This window comes from Peromyscus leucopus, chromosome 15, assembly GCF_004664715.2.
Source record: "Peromyscus leucopus breed LL Stock chromosome 15, UCI_PerLeu_2.1, whole genome shotgun sequence".
NCBI lineage: Eukaryota > Metazoa > Chordata > Mammalia > Rodentia > Cricetidae > Peromyscus > Peromyscus leucopus.
The window spans coordinates 18,097,465-18,118,925 of NC_051076.1; the positions used below are offsets into that span (position 1 = coordinate 18,097,465).

Below are 21,461 nucleotides of genomic sequence, written 5' to 3' on the forward strand. Positions count from 1 at the left end.
TGCAAGGTTGTGTGACTTTTGTTCATGTTGCATTTGTTATACTCTGTGAAGCTGTGTTACTGTGCCTGTCTAAAACCTCTTGGAATAAAAAGCCGAACAGCCAATAGTGAGGCAGGAGGAAGGATAGCGGGGTTGGCAGGCAGAGAGAGGATAAATAGAAGGAGAGAAATCTGGAGGAGAAAAAAAAGATCAAGAACAAGAGAGGAGGAGAAGAACGTCAGGGGCCCAGCCACCCAGCCTACCAGCCAGCCATGGAGTAAGAGTGAGAGTAAGATTATACAAGTAAGAAAAGGAAAAGCCCAAAGGCAAAAGGCAGATGGGATAATTTAAAGTTAAGAAAAATCTGACAAGAAACAAGCCAAGCTAGGGCCAGGTATTTGTAAATTAAGAATAAGCCTCCGTGTGTGATTATTTGGGAGCTGGGTGTGGGCCCCCAAAAGAGCAAAAGCATACCAGACAGCCTGCAGTGAGTTCCAGTCTCAGGGTCCTGGCCCTTCCACCCATGCATTGGCCAGTCAGAAAAGAAGGGCTGCAAGAGTATGCGGGGTAGATGAGAAGAGAGAAGCAAGAAGTCATTCTCGCTCGGTCAGGAGCCAGTGCTCCAGGAGTAGCGGGTCATCGCCAGAGTGGCAGACCTCTTCCGCAGCCCGGCCTCTCCTTCACTGTGTGGCCCTTAAGCAGCTACTGTGATAGGCTCTGCAGTGTGTTTGGAGAACAGACACCCTTCCCTCACACAGCTCAGCAAGCTTCCATCATGAAAAGGGAGTACATCCAAAGATACAGTGACCCACACATCAGGAGTGAGATTAACATCATTAACGATTAACTAGCAAAAGGTCACAAAAGTTCCCAGGAGGAAGGAATGAGATACCAGGAACTGGACCAAAGCCAAGAGCAAGTGGCTGAGTTCCCGTGTGGTGGCACTCGCTGTGGCCCTTGCTGCTGAGGGCAGAACTGAGCTCCAAGGGATCATCCTGAATTGAGTCAGGCCTTGGAAGGAGTCTAAGGTTTCCAAACCTGTTTGGGGGAGCCAAAGGACATGATGAAAAACTCTGGGAAGAATGACACCTGAGCCACTCCAAGAGGCAACAGGCACGTCCCTCAGCTGGAATGTTGAACTTTTAACTGCTGGATCCGCTCTATCTGGACCCTGTGTCCTGGGCAGTCTCTCTTTCAGTCTGAGTTAGGATCATTCATTACTGTACAGCAAGGGCTGGCCCACCATGGTCCAAGGCCAAGTGTAGCCTGACACTTGTACTTTTAACGTCCAGTGAGTAAACTTTTGCATCTGTAAGGGGTATGGAAATAAAAAACGATGAAAAGAAAACAGTAATAACTTGAAGGTCAGGCAATGATTGTATGTATATTGGATAATCTCTGTTCTAGTCCTCTAGTTGTGTCAGACAGTTCCTACAGCTGTTGAACACCTTTTAGCCTCACTGCTCATGTTTAGGGATCCATACAGTTGGCAGAGAATACTCAAGTGCCGCGCGTACCCTGCTCATGCTGGGATCATGTTGGAGACTCGACGCCAGTGCTTGTGCCAAGCTCATACTGTCCTTCATTGGTACTGTTGACGCATCCGATTGTCCGTGGACACAGAAGCCACAGCGCCTCACTACTCCCTGCTATGTGGGTTCGTCAAATCGGGCAAGAATCAGTCCTGTCAGCGGAAGGTCTGCATGCCACTTCTGTTGGCTCCAACCACGTATTCTATGATATGCAATAAATGAGAAGCTATGCATTTTCTGCCCCCAAAAACTCCTTGCCAGGCTGACTCTTGTATACCAACAGCTATCTCAATTTCCCAAACCTATTAAGCTGGCTTGGAGTATTTAAGGAGTATTGCTCACACACCTGAGGATATGAAAAGATGGCTGGATGGAGCTAAAAGGAGAACCCCACCATGTGTGGCCTGTGCAAAGCCTTTCCGTCACTCTCCTCCTGAACCTCCCATTCCACCAAAAACAAAGGGGTGAAAGGGAATCTGAAGTGCACAGGAAGAACCATCAGCCTCTCAGGGATCCACTGATGCACATGGGCCCTGTTGTGGCCCCTCCGTGTGTGCCCATCTATGGCTGCAGGGTTCACGCCGCGAGTTGGGGACACAAGCTCTCCCCTGCCTCTGCCACCACCTGGCTTCCTCCCTGCAGGACTACACCAGAGGATTGACAGGTTCCGGCATTCCCGCCTTTGGAGGGCAGCCGCTTCCACTATGGCTTCAACTCCAACTACTGAAGAAAGTGTTGTCCTTCGGAGAAACGAGTTGACTGGAGGAAGCAGGTGGAGGTCCTCAACCAGTACCCCCACTTCAAGACCAAGATTGAAGGTGAGTTTCCAGAACACCAGCCTGGCAGAGGGGGTGTGTCCACGGGAGCAGCCTTCCTGCGTGAGATGAGTGGCCCCAAAGTCAATCATGTAGACCCCAGAATCCAGTGGAAGGTCACCGAGATTGTGGTCTCACCATCTTGCCAGGATGTACAAATAATGCCAAGAGTCAAAAAACCATCAATGTGTGTACAACCAACGAGCAAGGCACAGACACTGACTTTGCAACCAGAGACCTGCAAAGTTCCAGTTAGCATATATAGAGATCCTTGAGCAGCGTCTATAAGCCTGGGGTCTGAGCATGGCCTGAATCCGCTCAGCTCCTGCTGAGTTTTGGGCTAGGCAAACTATGGGATGCTCAATGGTCAATCCTATGATAAACTGTCCTGTCTGACTATAGCCCTCAACCTCGATGACCAGGTCCTCCCACACTGTCAATCAGACTGCCATGAAGACACAAAGCGTTAACTCTATTTCCAGGAAGCGTGACTCCAGGATCATTTTGTCTAAATTAATGGATCCTTAATAGAAAACAAAATTTTGCAACACTTGATTAAGCAGGGAATCTTTAGTAAAATTAACCCCTGCTGTTAATTTTTTAACCCATTTATTTGTATTGTGGTAAAATGCATGTAACATAACATTAAGTACACAGTTCAGTGGCTCAGTGGCAAGAAGTGTGTTGTTCCATGGCATGAAGATGATTCATTGTTAGGCAGGATGTTTCCAGAAGTTTTCCACCATCCCGCACTGAAACTCTGCCCTGTCACCCTAGCCCACACTTCTCACCCTACCGCAGCCCTCGGCAGCCCACCTTCCTGTCTCTGTGAATTCGTGTACTCTAGATTACTCACATGATTGAATCACGCAAGTGGCTTTTCCCACTGGTGCCTGGCTTCTTATTCTGTCTTCATCTCCTGGGCAGCTGTCAGAATTTTGTTGTTGCTGTGGGACCCGTGCCTCAAGATGCTCGGCGGGAACTCTACTGCTCTTCCCTACATCCTGCCCTCTTCTTACCTTTCAAGGCTACAAATTCCATAGTGTGAAGGAGACATTTTCTTTATCCACTCATCCACCCAAGGATACCTTTGCTGCTGTGAATAACACAGAACACAAGTGTCACTCACCCCTGAAGACCCTGCTTACGGCCAGCACAGTGCTGCCGCCTGTGATCCCAGCACTTTAGAGGTGGGGGCAGGAGGATCAAGGGTTCAGGTTCAAAGCAGGCTGTCTAAATAAGAGCCTGCTTCAAAGCACAAAACAACGCAAAGCGGCTGCCATCCAGAAATGGCAATGCTGAATCAGATAGAAACTCTATAGTCAATTTTGTGAGAAACCGCATGGTGTTCCATTAGCAACATTTTCTTTCCCGCCAGAGTGCACAGGTGTCCAAATTCTCCACATCCTCCCCCCAGGCTTGTTAATTCCTGGGATTTGTGACAGTGGTGCTAACGGGTATGGATTGATATCTTCAGTGTGTGTGTGTGTGTGTGTGTGTGTGTGTGTGTGTGTGTGTGTATTGTAATTTTGTTTGTGGTGATACAGACATGTTATTCACCATGAATAATGGTATCAAGCATCTTTTCATTGCATGATAATCATTTTCAGATCTTTGAGAAATGTGTGCTCAAATCCTTTGCCCATGGTTTTAGGATGCTGTTCACTGTATGGTCCAGACTGGTCTGAATTCGGGGAGTATAAATGATTCTCCTGCCTCAGCCTCCCAAATAGCTGGGGCTGTAGGTGGATTTGGAGTTACTGTGTGATCAAGTTTCACTCTTCATGAGTGCTGCTATGCTGTTCTCCGGATGCTGGCATCTCTCACGATGCTGCGTGACTTTATCAAGAGCATCCAAGCCACTTTACCAAGGCCCCTCTGTTCAGACTGATGAACCAGTCCCCTCAGGTCTTCGTCATTTAAAGCCAAATGATGCCACTTCTTGGGCTCAGACTTGGATCTCTCTGCTGTCTCAACTTTTCCTGTGTCCATGCAGCAGATATGAACAGTGTCCTTCTCCAGCCCAGGCACTGTGCTTGGGGGGGGATGGCCAGTTAGAAAGGACAGGGGTCCAGCCTTTCCTGCCTCACAGTTCGTGGTTAGGGGCAGAAAGAAAGAAAGTTCCAGAGCTGCTTCCTCCAACTGTGAGGAAGGGCTTCCTGGAAAAGGATCCACCACAGCAAGATAAATAGGAGCTAGCCAAATGTGAGGGACAGTGGGCCCAAGGATGAAGACTGAAACAGAGTCCAGGGCAGGAGTGCCAAGGGCTGTTTTTCTTTCTCGGGTGACAAACTTAGACACAGTTTCACCCCGGTGACCTCTGGACGCGCGCCAGTCACTGTGTTACAACACAAAGCTTCCTCCATGTACAAGCGCTCCAGGGTGCCGGGCGGTGGTGGCGCACCTTCAATCCCAGCACTCAGGAGCAGAGGCAGCAGATCTCTGTTGATTTCAAGGCCAGCCTGGTCTACAGAGTGAGATCCAGGACAGGCACCCAAAGCTACACGAGAAACCCTGTCTCAGAGGGGAAAAAAAAAAAGTGCCAAGAAGGCAGTTTCCAGCCTGGAGTTACTCCTGAGCAGTTCTGTGCGCTTTTCCCAGGCCTGGCCCTGGCAGGATGGGTTCTGTCTCTGAACTTAGAATCATGGTTCTCTGTCCTGCCCTACGGGGCCATGTACCAGCTTCAGCCCTCATACCCAGCAAGTCTTTCCCTTCCACTCCTTTCCTGGGCCCCACAGTCTGGGGTGGCTCACCCTGTCCCCTGCCATCCCCCTGCCTTGTACTATGCTACGTGGACCTCTGTGTCCCCAGTGTCCGCGCTTCAGTCTCGGACACCTCCCCAGTGGTGTGTCCAGGTCCTCACTGTCCCTCCATGGAGCTCCCTGTCCTACCAAATTTCTGCTTGCTCTAATGAGCCACCAGACCCACCTCTGCCCCTGGCCTCCTGATAGGGTGGCCATGGCCACTGCAAAGAGTCTGATGGGTAAGTTCACTCGACCGTCCAGGGAGGAGACAGTTGCCCCTGAGGCTGGCAGGTGGTGGTGCAAGCCCAGGCAGGTCAAGTCCTCACCTGACTCTACCCTCACTGCACCCCCCCCCCGTCACTGTCCAGGGAAACTTAGGCTCCCAGCCAGTGACACCCCCAACCTCATGACTCCCCCTCTTCTCTCCATACCCAGTATTGCCCTCCTGCATTCACTATGGATTTGTGGGTTGTCCTACAGGAGACCCAACCAAAGCCTTTCCTTCCATGGGAAATGGACCCATGAGGTCACCTCGGCACTACAGGATTTTAACAGTGTCCTCACTGGGAATGTGGTCAGGTAGCATGTACAAGACACTGGACTCTATTTAATACTAATAAGAATTAATAATGATGATAATAACTTTAATTATTAATATAGCTGTTATAAGGGAACGCAGATAAAGGTGAGGATTCCTGTCAGGGTATTCCATCCCAGATCCAAATTCTGCTCTAACAGAATTTCATGAGGGAGATCCCTGTGGGTGTGTATTTCTTTTTCTAATTTTTAAAATCAGATGATGTGATACTAAACTTTGAATGAAAAATAGCCTCAGACCATGCGTTCATGCCAAATCATAAAAATAAACTTGATAATGCAGTAAGTTGAGCAACAGAGAAGGACCCTGGGAGATATTGCTAAGTGGGAAAAACAAGGTTCCCAAATAGAACAGGCGTGGCTGTTTAGTATTGTTAAAAGGAAGACATGTCTAGAAGTGTTTCTTTAAAATGCGGACTACACTAAAGGAAGCCTGAGAACACAAGTCAGGCCCTGGGAAGGATCCTGAGAAGGAGGTCAGATTAAAGCGAGAAGCCCTGGATGGCACAGCACGGATGTACGTGCCAACGTCATGCAGCTTTCAGAGCAAGAAAACGAAGGGTGTGGTCATCTATTATCCTAGCACTTGAAAGGCAGAGGCAGGGGGATGGAAAGTTGAGGTCCACCTGGAGAGAGTGATAAGGAAAAAAACTCTGCAGTGTGACACCATGGACATAACTTAAGGATGTTTTTTATATTGTCCTGAGGGACAGGTGTCAGTCACAAAGGATTCCACCTATGTGAGGTATCTGAAACAGAAAACGGACAGAAACAGACTAACTGGACTGGGGAGATGCTAAAACTGTGTAGAATGGTGTGGTAATGGCAGATGTGTAAGTTCTAGGGACTGCTTTGTTTTTTATCGCCATAGTGACCAGTGCTGCCGGTGAGGGGCATAGCTCAATGGGGCCATTTGCCTAGAACATGCAGGGCCTGGGACAAAGTCCCAGCACTATGAGTGTGAATGGATGAAATTTTTAATGAATAATTCTGAGAACTTAAAAGGTTTAGTGTTGGGCTGGAGAGGTGGCTCAGCAGTTAAGAGCACTTCTTGTCCTTGCAGGGACCCAGGGTTCCCTGCACCCACATGATGGCTCACTGCAAGTGGAGTTTTCCCATCACAGAAGCCACTTCCAAATTACCACACAGAGGCTGAATATGAATTATAAATGCTTTGCCAATAGCTCAGGCTTGTTACTAGCTAGCACTTACCTTTAAAATCACCCATTTCTATTAATCTAGTATTGTCATATGGTTCATGATTTATCTGTCCTCTAGCATGTCTTGCTTCCTTGGTGGCTGGCTGGCATCTCTCCTGACTGCCCTCCTTCCCATCATTCTCAGTTTGCTTTCCTGCCTAACTTCCTGCCCAGCTACCAGCTTCAGCTTTTATAAACCAATGAGAGTAATACATATTCACACTGAAGAAAAGGATTGTTCCACAGCAGCTCACAACTATCTGTAACTCCCCAGTTCCAGGAGATCAAGTCCCCTCTTTTGGACTCTGCAAGCACCCAGCATTATGTGGTATACAGACATACATTCAATCAAAACACTCATAAGCATACAGTAAATAATCTAAAAAAAAAAAGTTTGGTTTTATAATTGGAAAATGATAAGAAATGCTTCAGCCAATCCATATATCAAAAGAATACAAATTAAAAATACTTAGTTGTATCACCAGCACTTATTCTCTCCCAGGAATGGCACACAGGGAAACAAGATTCCCCAGGACCTCAGCCTCCACTACAGCAGGACCCTCCTTCCCTCACCCTGACTGCTCTCTCCCCAGGGCTGGACATCCACTTCATCCATGTGAAGCCTCCACAGCTGCCCTCAGGCCGCACCCCAAAGCCCTTGCTGATGGTGCATGGCTGGCCCGGCTCCTTCTATGAGTTTTACAAGATCATCCCGCTGCTGACTGACCCCAAGACCCACGGCCTGAGTGACGAGCACGTGTTTGAAGTCATCTGTCCCTCCATTCCTGGCTATGGCTTCTCAGAGGCATCCAGCAAGAAAGGTACAAGGTGCTGGGGGGGGCACCTCCCAGACTGTACTCTGTTCTCACCAGCACTTGCTAGGGGCATCACCACTCTGAGCCCTGTGCCACTGTGTGGCTCACAAACCTCTCAGTGGCTACAGTGCCCCAAGGGTGGCAGGACCAGGCACAGTACCCTGTGGTCTGGGTCATCCTCAGGGCACCAAGGCTCCTTCCTTCTGGTCTCCTGTGAGCTACTTTCTCCTCAGCTGGGGACAGAAAGGTCTGGGGAACTTCACAGGCACCTGAGCACTACCCATGTCTCCCTGTGTAAGGCTCATGGTGCTGATAAGTTGTCCTGTGCTGTTTGAGCTCCCAGTGAAGCTGACTCTGGAAACAAAGATGTCAACATCCCTATCCTGACGCCCTGGTTCAGACTCAAGTGTGTTTATCTCAGTGTCCTTCAGGACACTCAGTCCTGGGTCAGGCTGGCCCCTGCCTCTGTAATGGGAAGAGGGAAACATAGCAAACAGTTAAGAATATTAAAAAAAAACATTGTGTACTTGAAGACAGCAAGAAGGCAGTTATTTCCAACAGGCATGGCTATGTTTATTCCACGGCATAAAAATGCCTGCAGTGGGATGCTCATCCATGGAGAGAAAGCTCTCCACTGGGAATGCTAGTTGACTGCCTCAGTTTCCCTCTTTGATTTCTGCAGGATGTTTAGAAGTCTCTTCATTGCTTGCTTTCTCAGGCAAGTGCCTCCACTCATCTCTCCAGCCTGTTGTAAATTTCTGATTTGATGATGTTTTGCTATTTTATCTGCCGCTACTGTTGCTGCTGTACCTAAACTCCTTCATTCAGAGCCCAAAGTACAGCCACCGTAGACCATTCTCCGGACTGCACAGAACACCCTGTCTATCCCCTTCACACTCAGGGTTTCAATTCGGTGGCCACTGCCAGGATCTTCTACAAGCTGATGTCGCGGCTGGGCTTCCAGAAATTCTACATTCAAGGCGGAGACTGGGGGTCCCTCATCTGCACCAACATGGCCCAGATGGTTCCCAAGTGAGTCGGTGAAGTCATACAGGCATGGTACAGCCTCACCGGTATCTATGTGTGTACAGCCTCTACACAGGACACAAGGGCTGTTCACATTTAGGCCCTCTTCAGCAATGTCCAAGACATTGGAGCTTCCCTTAGCCAGGCTCCCACAGGCCCAGATGCATATGAGCCTGGAGCAGAGGAAACAGATCTCCCCTCATTAGGTGGGAGAGGGTGTGTTGACCCCATCCTCTCCTTGGGGTAACTGGGGCGGCTGTCTGAAGCAGAGGATGAGGTATGTATTAGACCATGTGGGACAAGATCTACAACAGCCCTGACCAGAATACTCTAGCAAAATTTCCTCCTCCCCAACCACTCACCTCCAACTCAGTGGATACCCCCAAGGGACAGGGGCCAAAGGAAGCTGCCTCTCCAGGCCTGTCCCTTCCTCCTCCATCTCCTCTCGCACCTGTCCTTCATAGCAGGTAGACTCACCTGTGCCCATTCTTCTGCCCACAGCCACGTGAAAGGCCTGCACTTGAACATGGCTTTCATCTCAAGAAGTATTTACACCCTGACCCCTCTCCTGGGCCGGCGTTTTGGGAGATTTCTTGGCTACACTGAGAGGGATATTGAGTTGTTGTACCCCTTCAAGGAGAAGGCTTTCTATAGCATCATGAGGGAGAGTGGCTACCTACACATCCAGGCCACCAAGCCAGACACCGTGGGTAAGTATACCAGGGCAGGGCCACAGAGGGAATCCCACTGCCCCTGAGAGCACAGCTCACAGAAAGAAAGCCCCAATAAGGAACACAGGACTCTGTTTTCCATGCTGAGAACTGAACCCAAGGGCATCGCACATGCTAGATATGGGATCTGCCACCCAGCACAGCTATAATCCCATATGAAGGCAGAGGCTAGGAGAACCCCACAAGTTTTAGGCCGGCCTAGTCTACACAGTGAGTTCCAAGCCATCCTAGGCTGCATAGCAAGACTCTTGTCTCAAAAAAAGAAAAAGGAGAAGAGGAGAAGGAGGAAAGAAGAAAAAAAGAAACTAAAACTTTTAATTCATAAGGACATCAATGAGATGATCAAACAAACCATAGTTTGTTCAAAGGTATTTAGAATACAGATTTGTTTTCTAATGGATACAGAACTCATTAACATCTACAAGTAGCCAGGCCTGGTGACGCATGCAGGCCTATAATCCCAGCCGCTCTGGAAGCTGCAACTAGACAATCCAAAAAGTCCTGCCTGCCTGCGGGGCTCACTCTGAGACCCAATCCCAGAGTAAACATTGTAACCACATGGGGAGACAGCTGAGAGGGAGAGTGTTTGCCTTGAAACCGTTAAGTCCCCGGGTCCAATTCCCCAGTATAAAAGAAAAATTACCACTGGAAAAAATGTCTTTCTTCTTGATAGACCAGAATCATTTGTGTTTTCCTGGTTTTCTATCTTTTACAGAACCGTAAAGTAGCTAAAAGACAAGGGAAGTTGGGACCCCTTAAAACAGTGGTTCTCAACCCTCCCAATGCTGTGACCCCTTAATCCAGTTCCTCATGTTGTGGTGACCCCCAACCATAGAAGTATTTTTGTTGCTACTTCCTAACTGTATTTTTGCTACTGTTATGAATGGTGATGTAAATATCTGCTGTGCAGGATCTCTGTTCTGACCTGTGACCCCTATGAAAGAGTTACTCAACCCCCCAGAGGGTCACATTCCACAGGTTGAGAAGCACTGCCTTGGCTGACCCGAGACTGTGAGGTGTCCTCTGAATGTCCCCCAAGTCCACTCAGAGCCTCCCACAGTTCCCATGACATCCCATACCCACACCAAGGACAGCTCCTAACCATAACAGCACTTTATATAAAGTCAGGCTTCCTTCCCAATTGTGAAGCAGATGTTCATCGTTTGACTAGAAATGCAAAAAATGCAAAAAACAAACAAGCAAACAAAACAGAGAAGTCAGTCTCCAGCTCTCGCACCTTCTTGAGGTACTCTCCAGAAGAGTTCGCCAACATTGTCCCTTATGCATGTTGTAAATGCAGATCCCCATGTGTCCAGACACAGGTGACTGGCCTCTTTCAGGACCCGAACGGGTCCCCCCCACACAAGTGTCCTAGGGTGCTGTTGCCTGTACTCCCCTTTCTGGTGACTGGACCACACAGCATGGACTCTGCATTCTTGCTCCTTTTCTCAACATGACTTTTGTGAGGCTTTATATGGTTATCCCAGCTGCAGTATTTAATGCTGCAATGCATGTGTTCTATACTGTTATCCCAGCTGCAGTATATAATGCTGCGATGCATGTGTTCTATGATGTTATCCCAGCTGGGGTATTTATGTTGTGATGCATGTGTTCTATACTGTTGTCCCAGCTGCAGTATATAATGCTGCGATGCATGTGTTCTATGATGTTATCCCAGCTGGGTATTTATGTTGTGATGCATGTGTTCTATACTGTTATCCCAGTTGCAGTATATAATGCTGCCATGCATGTGTTCTATGATGTTATCCCAGCTGGGGTATTTATGCTGTGATGCATGTGTTCTATACTGTTATCCCAGTTGCAGTATATAATGCTGCCATGCATGTGTTCTATGATGTTATCCCAGCTGCAGTATTTAATGCTGCGATGCATGTGTTCTATGATGTTATCCCAGCTGGGGTATTTATGCTGTGATGCATGTGTTCTATACTGTTATCCCAGTTGCAGTATATAATGCTGCCATGCATGTGTTCTATGATGTTATCCCAGCTGCAGTATTTAATGCTGCGATGCATGTGTTCTATGATGTTTATCCAGCTGGGGTATTTATGCTGTGATGCATGTGTTCTATACTGTTATCCAGTTGCAGTATATAATGCTGCCATGCATGTGTTCTATGATGTTATCCCAGCTGGGGTATTTATGCTGTGATGCATGTGTTCTATACTGTTATCCCAGTTGCAGTATATAATGCTGCCATGCATGTGTTCTATGATGTTATCCCAGCTGCAGTATTTAATGCTGCGATGCATGTGTTCTATGATGTTATCCCAGCTGGGGTATTTATGCTGTGATGCATGTGTTCTATACTGTTATCCCAGTTGCAGTATATAATGCTGCCATGCATGTGTTCTATGATGTTATCCCAGCTGCAGTATTTAATGCTGCGATGCATGTGTTCTATGATGTTATCCCAGCTGAGGTATTTATGCTGTGATGCATGTGTTCTATACTGTTATTCCAGTCATGATGTTTAAGGCTAGGCATGGCACCTGGAGCCTCGTGGGTGCTAAGCATGTGCTGCTCCACTGATCTCCCCTGTCCCTGCTATTTCGATGACTGGGATAGTATTTTAGCCCATGGGTACATCGATATTTATTGTAACCAACTGTCCTATTTTTGACCAAGATACAGCCCACATAGTCTGTGAATCCCATGAGATGATGGGAATGTTGACCTCTATTTGCTCTATGAGGCTGCTCAGGCCAGGGCTCCAGAAGTGGGGTACGTGGCGGGCCCTGCTGCTGCTCTGTGGCACCCACACACCTCCGTCCTGGAGTCATACTCCCTGGGCCAGGCTTCAATGCCTCCCTTGCTTCTTCCCATCCAGGCTGTGCTCTGAACGACTCACCCGTGGGCCTGGCTGCCTACATCTTAGAAAAGTTCTCCACCTGGACCAAGTCAGAATACCGTGAACTGGAGGATGGAGGCCTGGAGAGGTGAGGCCCCTCACCCTGCCCTCAGACCAGATCCCCAGGCTCTCTGCCTCTCTCGGCCTGCCATTCCATCTGTCTCCAAGCACTCCATGGGAAAACTACCAAGCTTCTTCAGTCCTTGGCTTGCTGCACCTCCTACTCCATGGCCAATGGAGTCCTGTGTAGGGGAGGGGGAGGGAGAGGCAAGAAAGGTCCAGTGACTTGTTCAGCCTCCCAGTTGGTGGTAAGACAAAATATGTGTGCCAGGAAGTCCCCAAAGTAGCAAACACCCTTTTAGCTGAACCCTCTCTCATGGGACCCATATAGCCTGTGAGCTCTATGAAAAACCAATGGGAAGGGGCAGGGTTGTGAGAGTGCACTCGTGTGTGCCTCTGACACACCACTGTGTCAGAGGAGCTTAGCATTGATGCCAAGCTTGTTTGTGGCATGGTCACATTCAGGCGCAGACTGTGAGACACCCAAGTGAGGGTGTCCATTCAGAGCCTGGATCCACAGAGGTAGAACTTGGGTAAAATATCATAAGGAAGAGACAGTCCCGTGTGATCTGGTTAGATATCACAGAAAATGTGGGTGGCGGCATCTAGGGATGCCGGGAAGTCTTGTTGACTACAGACGAGGGAAAGGACAGAGGGATGGGACAGACAGACTAAAAGGGCAGAGTCAGATAAGAGCCTCACGCCTACAGACCTTAGCAATAAGAGCAGTTTCAGGAAGCAGGACTGAGAAAGGATGGAGTGGAGGGTAGAGCAGAGTGGAGATGGAGTGGTGGGAAGGGCAGCTGGGAGCAAGGGCCTAGGGGCAACGTGAGACCAGATAGTGTGGCTAGCCCAGGAGGAGGAAGAAGCCAGCGTGGCCAAGGAGGCCAATGGGAGATTCAGGGACCCACACTGGCAGATCACAACTCTAGGACAGAAAAACCTGGAAACACCAGGCCCAGACTCGTCTGCCAGACTAAGATATTCTCAAAAAGGGCAACATGGAGGTGGGACTGTGATAGACGTGTGACCCATCAGGGCACATCCAAGGGCCTTTGGAGGAGTCAGCAATTGGGATGGAGTGGGGTCGGTCAGCTGGGTTCGGAGGCCACTTCAGGGCTTAGCTAGTCAGAGTTAAGACTCCTAAGACCACAGGGCTGAATCTCTGAGGTCAGCAAGGGTCACAGAATGGATGGTAGCATTCTGCAGTGGAGGGTCAAAACAGAGGCCCTTCCACAAGACAGACAGCTACCAGGGATCGTGGGAGCCGTGGAAGTCACACCCTTGAGTGGCAACCATAACTCACCAACCCTTCCCTGGGCTCCCAGCATGTGAGAGCTAGACCTTACCCGATGTTCTGAGTCTGAAGGGGCAGCCCTCTGTTCCTGACAGCCATGGCTTTCACTGAGCCTGGACATCCTGTGCTCTTTCCCAGGGAGTACTCCCTGGAAGATCTGCTGACCAACATCATGATCTACTGGACAACAGGAACCATTGTCTCCTCCCAGCGCTTCTACAAGGAGAACTTGGGCCAGGGCATCAATGTCCATAGGCATGAGAGGTAAGCCGGGCTGAGCAGGGAGAGGGGCCTCTGGGGCTGGGGCTCGGGCTGGGAACCACTTGGCCTTTAATCCAAAGAAGGTGTGATGGCAAGTTAAGAAAGACATCAGATGTTCTCAGGATCCTGGTCTGCTGGGACAGAGGCACTGGGATCTGCAAGGTCCACATGGAGACCCTCAGGTGACATCAAGACTGGCAAAGTGGGCACTTAGAGGCTCACGTGACCTGTCACATGGTCCTCCCAGGCAGAGAGGGTCCTTAGTGAGTAAAAAGTAGGGACTATAATGGAAGGGTAGAGTAACCCCTTGTCACTAGGGCTCCAGATGACCTCTCTGAGTCCTCCCCAGGCCATAGCAGTCTCCTCTGGAAACAGAAGAACATAGCGCCTCAGCCTCATCCCCCCCCTCCTCTTCCTCACAGGATGAAGGTCTTCGTGCCCACCGGCTATTCCGCCTTCCCTTCCGAGCTACTGCATGCTCCAGAAAAGTGGGTGAAGGTCAAGTACCCCAAGCTCATCTCCTATTCCTACATGGAGCGTGGGGGCCACTTTGCTGCCTTTGAAGAGCCCAAGCTTCTGGCCCAGGACATCCGCAAGTTCGTGTCCCTGGTTGAGCTGCAGTGATGACCCGAGATACCAACCACGGCTTTAGCTGCAGCCCCTGGCTCCTCCCAAGTCACGGAGGGGAGATGACCCCTTTCTAAAGAATAAGTTTGGTTTTTGTCCCCTGACCACACTGGGGGCCCTGACTTAACCCCTCACAGGGTCACCTCTCACCACCCCCACGTGGATCACCCCACTACACACCTGTGTTAAGCTACACTGCTTTGATAAATGGTTTTATTTCTAAGAGTGTCTGGACCAAACGCCATGTATTTCTTAGACACCCACTTCCCTTCCAAAAGAGAGTTGCCAGGTGCCCCCGACCCCATCACGGAGGGTCCTGCTGGGCCCTCTGAACCTGGCCCTGCTGACTAGGGCAGAGAGGCAGTTAGATGCCACCAGGGGTCAAGGCTGTGCTGCATTATGCAGTCTCCAGGAGACTGCTAGCTCCCATCTTGAGCCACAGCACACAGGCCACTGGGAACAGAAGTTGTGAGGCTGGCTGTTGTCTATGAGAAGATCTGAGTATCCCAGACCCAGCTGGCCCTCCAGATGAGCCCAGAGAGGTCTGCAAAGCTGTGTTGGTCCAGTGGTCCTCTGGCTGAGGTATAGGGAAGGCTCACCCATGCTTGGATCTGTGCGGCCAGAGCAGGACCTCCTTCTCTACCCTGAAGGATCTCCCCATCATGATCCTGTACCTCTGGCGTTCCCCAGAGGACAGCAGGGAGGATGCTCTTTGCCAAAAGCAGCTGCCCAGCTCCAAGCCCCAAGTGAGGAAACACAAGAGGCTGTCTCACCTTCTGTGGGTTGCAGCTTCAGCCTGAGGACACCCCAACACTCAACCTGGGCACCCCACTCTCCAACTCCCTGGCATTCTTCGCTCTTTTTCAATATGCCTCCCTGTGAGACCCATGTGCCAGCTATCCATCACAATACACCAAACACAAATTAAGCAAGTGCAAATCACACAGAACACTGGAGCCGCCAACTCCCTCTATCCCTCGTCTGCAATGCCGAGACCCACTGCGACCCACCGCCTGTCTTTCAGGGACCCACACATAGTAGTACAGATCGCCAAACACAGTAGGATTGGGGCACCTATTCACAGCCTCAGTCTGTGCCGGAGACCAGAACCTCTGTCCTGTCCAGCCGACCCATCACAGACAGACCCAAACAACAGTATACAGCGCTAGGCTGCTACAATCAGCAACGCAGGAGCCTCCCTGCCCCCACACCTCCTCTCTGGGAGTCCCTAAGTGGCGCAATGAGGCTCTGGAACCCATCTGGAGTCCACATCGGGCCTGGCTCCTGCAGGATAGCACAAGATGTCCCCACTCGCAGACACACACCTTCCTGCTACTGTATTCTGGGAGATTCCCACCTTTATTTGGGAAGCCAGGCTGTCTGTGGAGATGGGTGTGGGTCAGCTACGCCTCCTCCCCACACAGGCTGGGAATGAGGGATCTCCAGCACCCACCTGGCCTGTTCTCTTGCTGTTGGCAGGGCCTCAGGTGCCCTTGAGTGATGACGGTCCCTGGGGACCTTCTCATGAGGGACTTGTCCAAGGACAGACTATTCTAAGAAGAGTCCCTGACCTCGAGGAGGTATCCGCTGCAAAGTCCAGGGCTGCTTTCCTGTCTTCAACTGTGAGGGCAGCAGCCATCACTGCTCCGCTATCTGGGACTCTGAGCCTCAGCCTCTCGCTGAGGCAACATCTGGAGGCTAGAGGAGAGGAGACCCAGGAAGGAAAGGGGTCCTGGCCTCTTACCCCTGTGGAGCAGATCCCTCCTGCGGTTGCTGAGTTCCGAGGCACGTGTGTTTGCCGCCCCCTTGTGGCTATCAGAGGACCTCACCCATCCACAGAGCCTCCTGTTATGGCTGAAAACCCACTTCTCCAGGCAGTGAGTGGGTCCGAGAGAGGGCAAGCGAGGAGGGCACTACAGCCCAGGGGGTGGGCATCCACCCCACAAGGCTTCCCCTTTATCTACAGGGGAGGCCTCCCAAGATTCCCAACAGTTACGTGAAACTGCCATAAAGCCGTAAATCCACCACTTACTGCACACTGTGACTGGGGCTGGCGTGGTGTGTGGTGCCACGGTGACTATGAGCCACGGTGACTATAACAGAAATTTCTTCTTCCTTCTTCATAAGTTTATGGGCCACAGATTTGATCCTCAAGAGTCTCAGCACTTGATATCTTTTTCTTTACTCGTATGTCAAGAACATTCACGTTTCACTTGAGGGAATTGCTTCAAAGTCCCTCTGTGGCATTCCGAATGCCACACAATTTCCCCTTGCTCACCAGGGGCATCGTTAAGTGAAATAATGGCACCTGGCCCCAAGCACTGACCACTGATCTGGTTAACCATACTGAGACTGGTGAGTGAGGGACAAGAAGCTAACATGGTGTGGATGCGTGGGAACACAAGCCACACGGGACAGACTGAGAATGGCGTGTGAGTGCGCTGCGCTTAAAGGTTTATTTCTTTTTTTTAAAAAAAAAAAAAAGGTAAAAATTTGAAAGAAGATAAATCTATACCTATTTCTAGAATACATGATCCTATCTTTAAAAGACCCTAAAGAAGACCCTAAAGGGAGCTGGAGAGAAGGCTCAGAGGTTAAGAGCACTGGCTGCTTTTTGAGAGGACCTGGGTTCTATCCCCAACACCCACATGGGGATCACAACCATCTGTAACTCTAGTTCCTGGGAATCTGAAGCCTTCTGCTGGCACACGTGTGGTACACAGGCATGTATGTGAGCAAAACTCATATATAAAAAACAAATTAAAGATGCCACCGAACACTCTTAGCTGATAAACACTCTCAGCAACGAAGAGGATACCAAAGCATCATGTAAAGCTTGCCTATGTGCCAGTAACAAACTTGTTGAGAAAGAAATCAGACTCCACTCACACTAACTTTTAAAAGTAAAATACCAGGGCTGGAGAGATGGCTCAGCAGCTAAGAGCACTGGCTGCTCTTCCAAAGGTTCAAATTCCCAACACCCACAGGACGACTCAGCCATCCGTAACTCCAGTTCCAGGAGATCCAGTGCCCTGTTCTGGCCTCTGCAGGCACCATTGATGCACGCTGTGCACAGACATACATGCAGGCAAAACACCATCTACATAAAAGAACAACATTTTTTTTTTTTTTTTTTTTTTTTTTTTTTTTTGGTTTTTTCGAGACAGGGTTTCTCTGTGTAGCTTTGCGCCTTTCCTGGGACTCACTTGGTAGCCCAGGCTGGCCTCGAACTCACAGAGATCCGACTGGCTCTGCCTCCCGAGTGCTGGGATTAAAGGCGTGCGCCACCACCGCCCGGCTAAGAACAACATTTTAAAGTTAATAAAAAACAAAACAAAACAGGATTAAAGGTAGCAAAGGAGATGAAAGACCTCTACAATAGAAACTTTAAGACACTGTAATGAAGAAATAGAAGGCACTAGAAGATGGAAAGGTCTCCACTGCTCATGAATAGGTGGAGTTAATATTGTGAAAATGCCCATGTTACTGAAAGTGATCTATAGATTGAACTCAGTACCCATCAAAATTCCAACAATACGTTTCACAAATCATAAAAAAAAAAAACTTCAAAAAAACTCATAAAATTTATATGGAAACACAGAGCCCCAAATAGCCAAGCAGAAAAGGCAGTGCTGGAAATGCCACAATACCTGGCCGCAGATGACATTAAAGAGCTATATTGGCAAAAACATCATGATAGAACACAAGCATAGACATGCAGACCAATGGACTGCAGTGGAGGACCCAGACATAGACCTCTGCAGTGACAGCCTCTGATGATTCCCCCCTGGTGTCAAAAACACCTCGACAGAAAGCCTCAGCAAACGGGGATGAGAGAACGGGATATTCAAGCGCAGAAGAAAACTAGACCACATCGCTCACCCTGTGCAAAAATCCATTGAAAGCCGGGCGGTGGTGGCGCACGCCTTTAATCCCAGCACTCGGGAGGCAGAGCCAGGCGGATCTCTGTGAGTTCGAGGCCAGCCTGGACTACCAAGTGAGTCCCAGGAAAGGTGCAAAGCTACACAGAGAAACCCTGTCTCGGAAAAACCAAAAAAAAAAAAAAAAATCCATTCAAAGTGCATCAAAGACCTTCATGTACGGCCTGCGTCTCTGACTGGGCAGTGGTGGTCCACAGCTTTGATCCCAGCACTCCGGAAGCAGAGCCAGATGGATCTCTGTGAGTTCAAAGCCACCCTGGACTACATGAGATTAATCCAGTTTAAAAGAGAAACAGCCAGGCAGTGGTGATACACATCTTTAATTGAAGTATTTGGCAGTCAAATGCCTTGAATCCCAGCACTAGGAAGGTTGAGACAGGAAGTGATATGGCTGGGCAGAGAAAGGAGTATAGGTGGGAGGAGACAGGAACTACAGGCCCTTTTGGCTGGGGACTCAGAGGCGTTCAGTCTGAGGATTCATGGAGACAGGCTCTTCTCTTTTCAGCTGAGGAGTTGGCGAGGTGAGAAGTGGCTGTGGCTTGTTTCCTCTGATCTTTCAGGATTTACCCCAACATCTGGCTCCAGGTTTTTATTATAAGACCATCTAGGATTCGAGTAGTATCGAGGATCTATACTGAGCTCCAAAAATGACATACCCCTCCCCAAAAAAATCATCCAGTCAATGGATGGCAAGTGAACAGCCCAAAAGAGGGAAATGACCTGAAAAATACATGGAAAAGCTATGTCCTAAATATATGGAAGCCACTGCCAGTGAGGATGTGAGGAGGAGCAGCCTATCCACTGCTCCTGGGAATGTAACTGGGGTGCAGCCGCTAAGGAAATTGGTAAGAGGTCCCCTGAGTTAAAACTAGAACTCCTGGCCAGAGAAATGGCTCAGCTGGTGGAGACCCCATTTTCTACAGATTGCAAAAATAAAGGCACCACTGTCCTGGAGGAGGTGCTCCTCAGTCTCTTTGTGGGATGGGAGGGCAGGCCTATGGGCAGAGCCATACAGATAGACCGCCTCCCTGGCTCTGACTGGCATCCATCCTGATCCACGGCCTGGCTTTTATCAGCTTTTTCTTTGGGGTGAAAAATGCAATCTGCCTCCTCCTGGCCAATGGTCTGGCCCTTGGCAGGCTGTGCTGCCCCTAAGGGTAGATGTCTTAGTTAGGGTTTCTATTGCTGTGAAGAGACACCATGACCATGGCAGCTTTTATGAAGGAAAACATTTAATTAGGCTGGCTTACAGTTTCAGAGGTTTAGTCTATTGTCATTATGATGGGACATGGTGGCATGCAGGCAGACATGGTGGTGCTGGAGACAGAGCTGAGAGTCTTATATCTTAACCTGCAGGCAACAGGAAGTGGTAGGAAACACTAGCTGTGTTCCAGATGGTCTGAGCTTGTATGAGACCTCAGAACCCACATCCATAGTAACACACTTCCTCCCAACGAGGCCATACCTACTTCAACAAAGCCATGCCTCCTAACCGTGCCACACTCCCCATGAGGTTATGGGGCCCAATTCAGTTCAAACCACCACAGGTAGTGTGAGGCTTAAGACTGTAAATGGCTGCTGGAGAGCAGACTGGGAGCTGGGCAACATGGATGCCCTGACAGTCAGAGAAGCATTCTTCAGACAGGAATCCTAATGAGCTTCATTGACATTGCTATACATGTCTCTATGGTTCTTTGCTCTTATCTACTGTCTAGTTACTTTTCCTGTCGCCCTGACAAAATACCGTAACAAAGCAACTTAAGGAAGGGAGAATTGATTTTGGCTCATGGTTCCATAGTCTGTTATGACAGAAAAGTCACAGATGCAGAAGCGTGAGGTCACATTGATCCCAGTCAGGATGCTGAGAGAGATGGAAGTGTGCTCTGTGATTCCTGATCCCACCCCAGGGAACGGTTCTGCACACAGTGAGCAAGCAGATCTCCCACCTCAGTTAACCCAGTCAGGATGCTCCCCCACAGGCATGCCCTGAGGCTCACCCATCAAGAGATTTTGGAGCTCATCAGGTTGATAATTGACTAGTCATCTCACCTACCATTACAAGTTTCTTACTCCCACACTTTTCTTTAAATTGAGTCTCATTATGGAGCCCAGGCTGGCCTCGAACTCACAGAGACCTGCCTGCCTCTGCCTCCTGGCTGCTGGGATGGAAGGTGTGTGCTGCCACAGCTGGCCACTCCCACATTTCTTTCCTCTTCTGGTGCCTTTCGCTAATACTGTCTCTTCTATTTTTAAGACACCTTTTTCTTTCCTCCCTAGTTTTCTCATATGAAAGAAAACCTGTAATACCTGTGAGGGTTTGCGTGAGAAATCACCCCCATAATCTCCGGCATTTGAACACTTAATGGGCTCTCATTTGGTGGCACTGTCTGGGGAGGGTTAGGACCTGAGGCTTTGCTGGAAAAAATATGTTCCTGAGGGCACGTTTTGAGTGCTTAAGGCCTCACCCGACTTCTAATTGGGCTCTCTGCTTCACGCTTGTGGTTAAGAGGTGAGGGCTGGGCGCCCCGCTCCTGCCACAGACCCCCACTTGCAGCCATGCCCCCCCACCATGATGAACTCTTACCTCTCTAAATAAATCTTCTGTAAGTTGCTTGGTCATGGTGATTCATTACAGCGTCAGAAAAGCAACTAAAACAGATGTCTTTCTGCGTCTGACTTTTGGCTTAACATGATGACCTCAGCCTCTGTCCATTTGCCTGCAAAGTCATTCATCTTTCTAGCTTAGTAAAAACCCCTTTGTGTACACATACCTCCTCATTTTCTTTATCCATTCATCTGTTATGGGTGTCTATGCTGGCCTCTTGGCCTTGGAATAAGGTAGCAATTGACACAGATGTGTAGGGGATGCTTTGACTTATATTCCTTCAGGTTTATCACCAAAGCTATGGGTGGGTCTTATGGTGGCTCTAACTTTCGTTTCTTTTCTTTCTTTCTTTCTTTCTTT

The 21,461-nt window shown here is 49.3% G+C and overlaps 1 pseudogene; it reads left to right on the forward strand.

The window, feature by feature from the left end:
* Positions 1-2,074: 2,074 nt before the first annotated feature.
* LOC114690601 lies at positions 2,075-14,780 on the forward strand (annotated as a pseudogene).
* Positions 14,781-21,461: the final 6,681 nt, after the last annotated feature.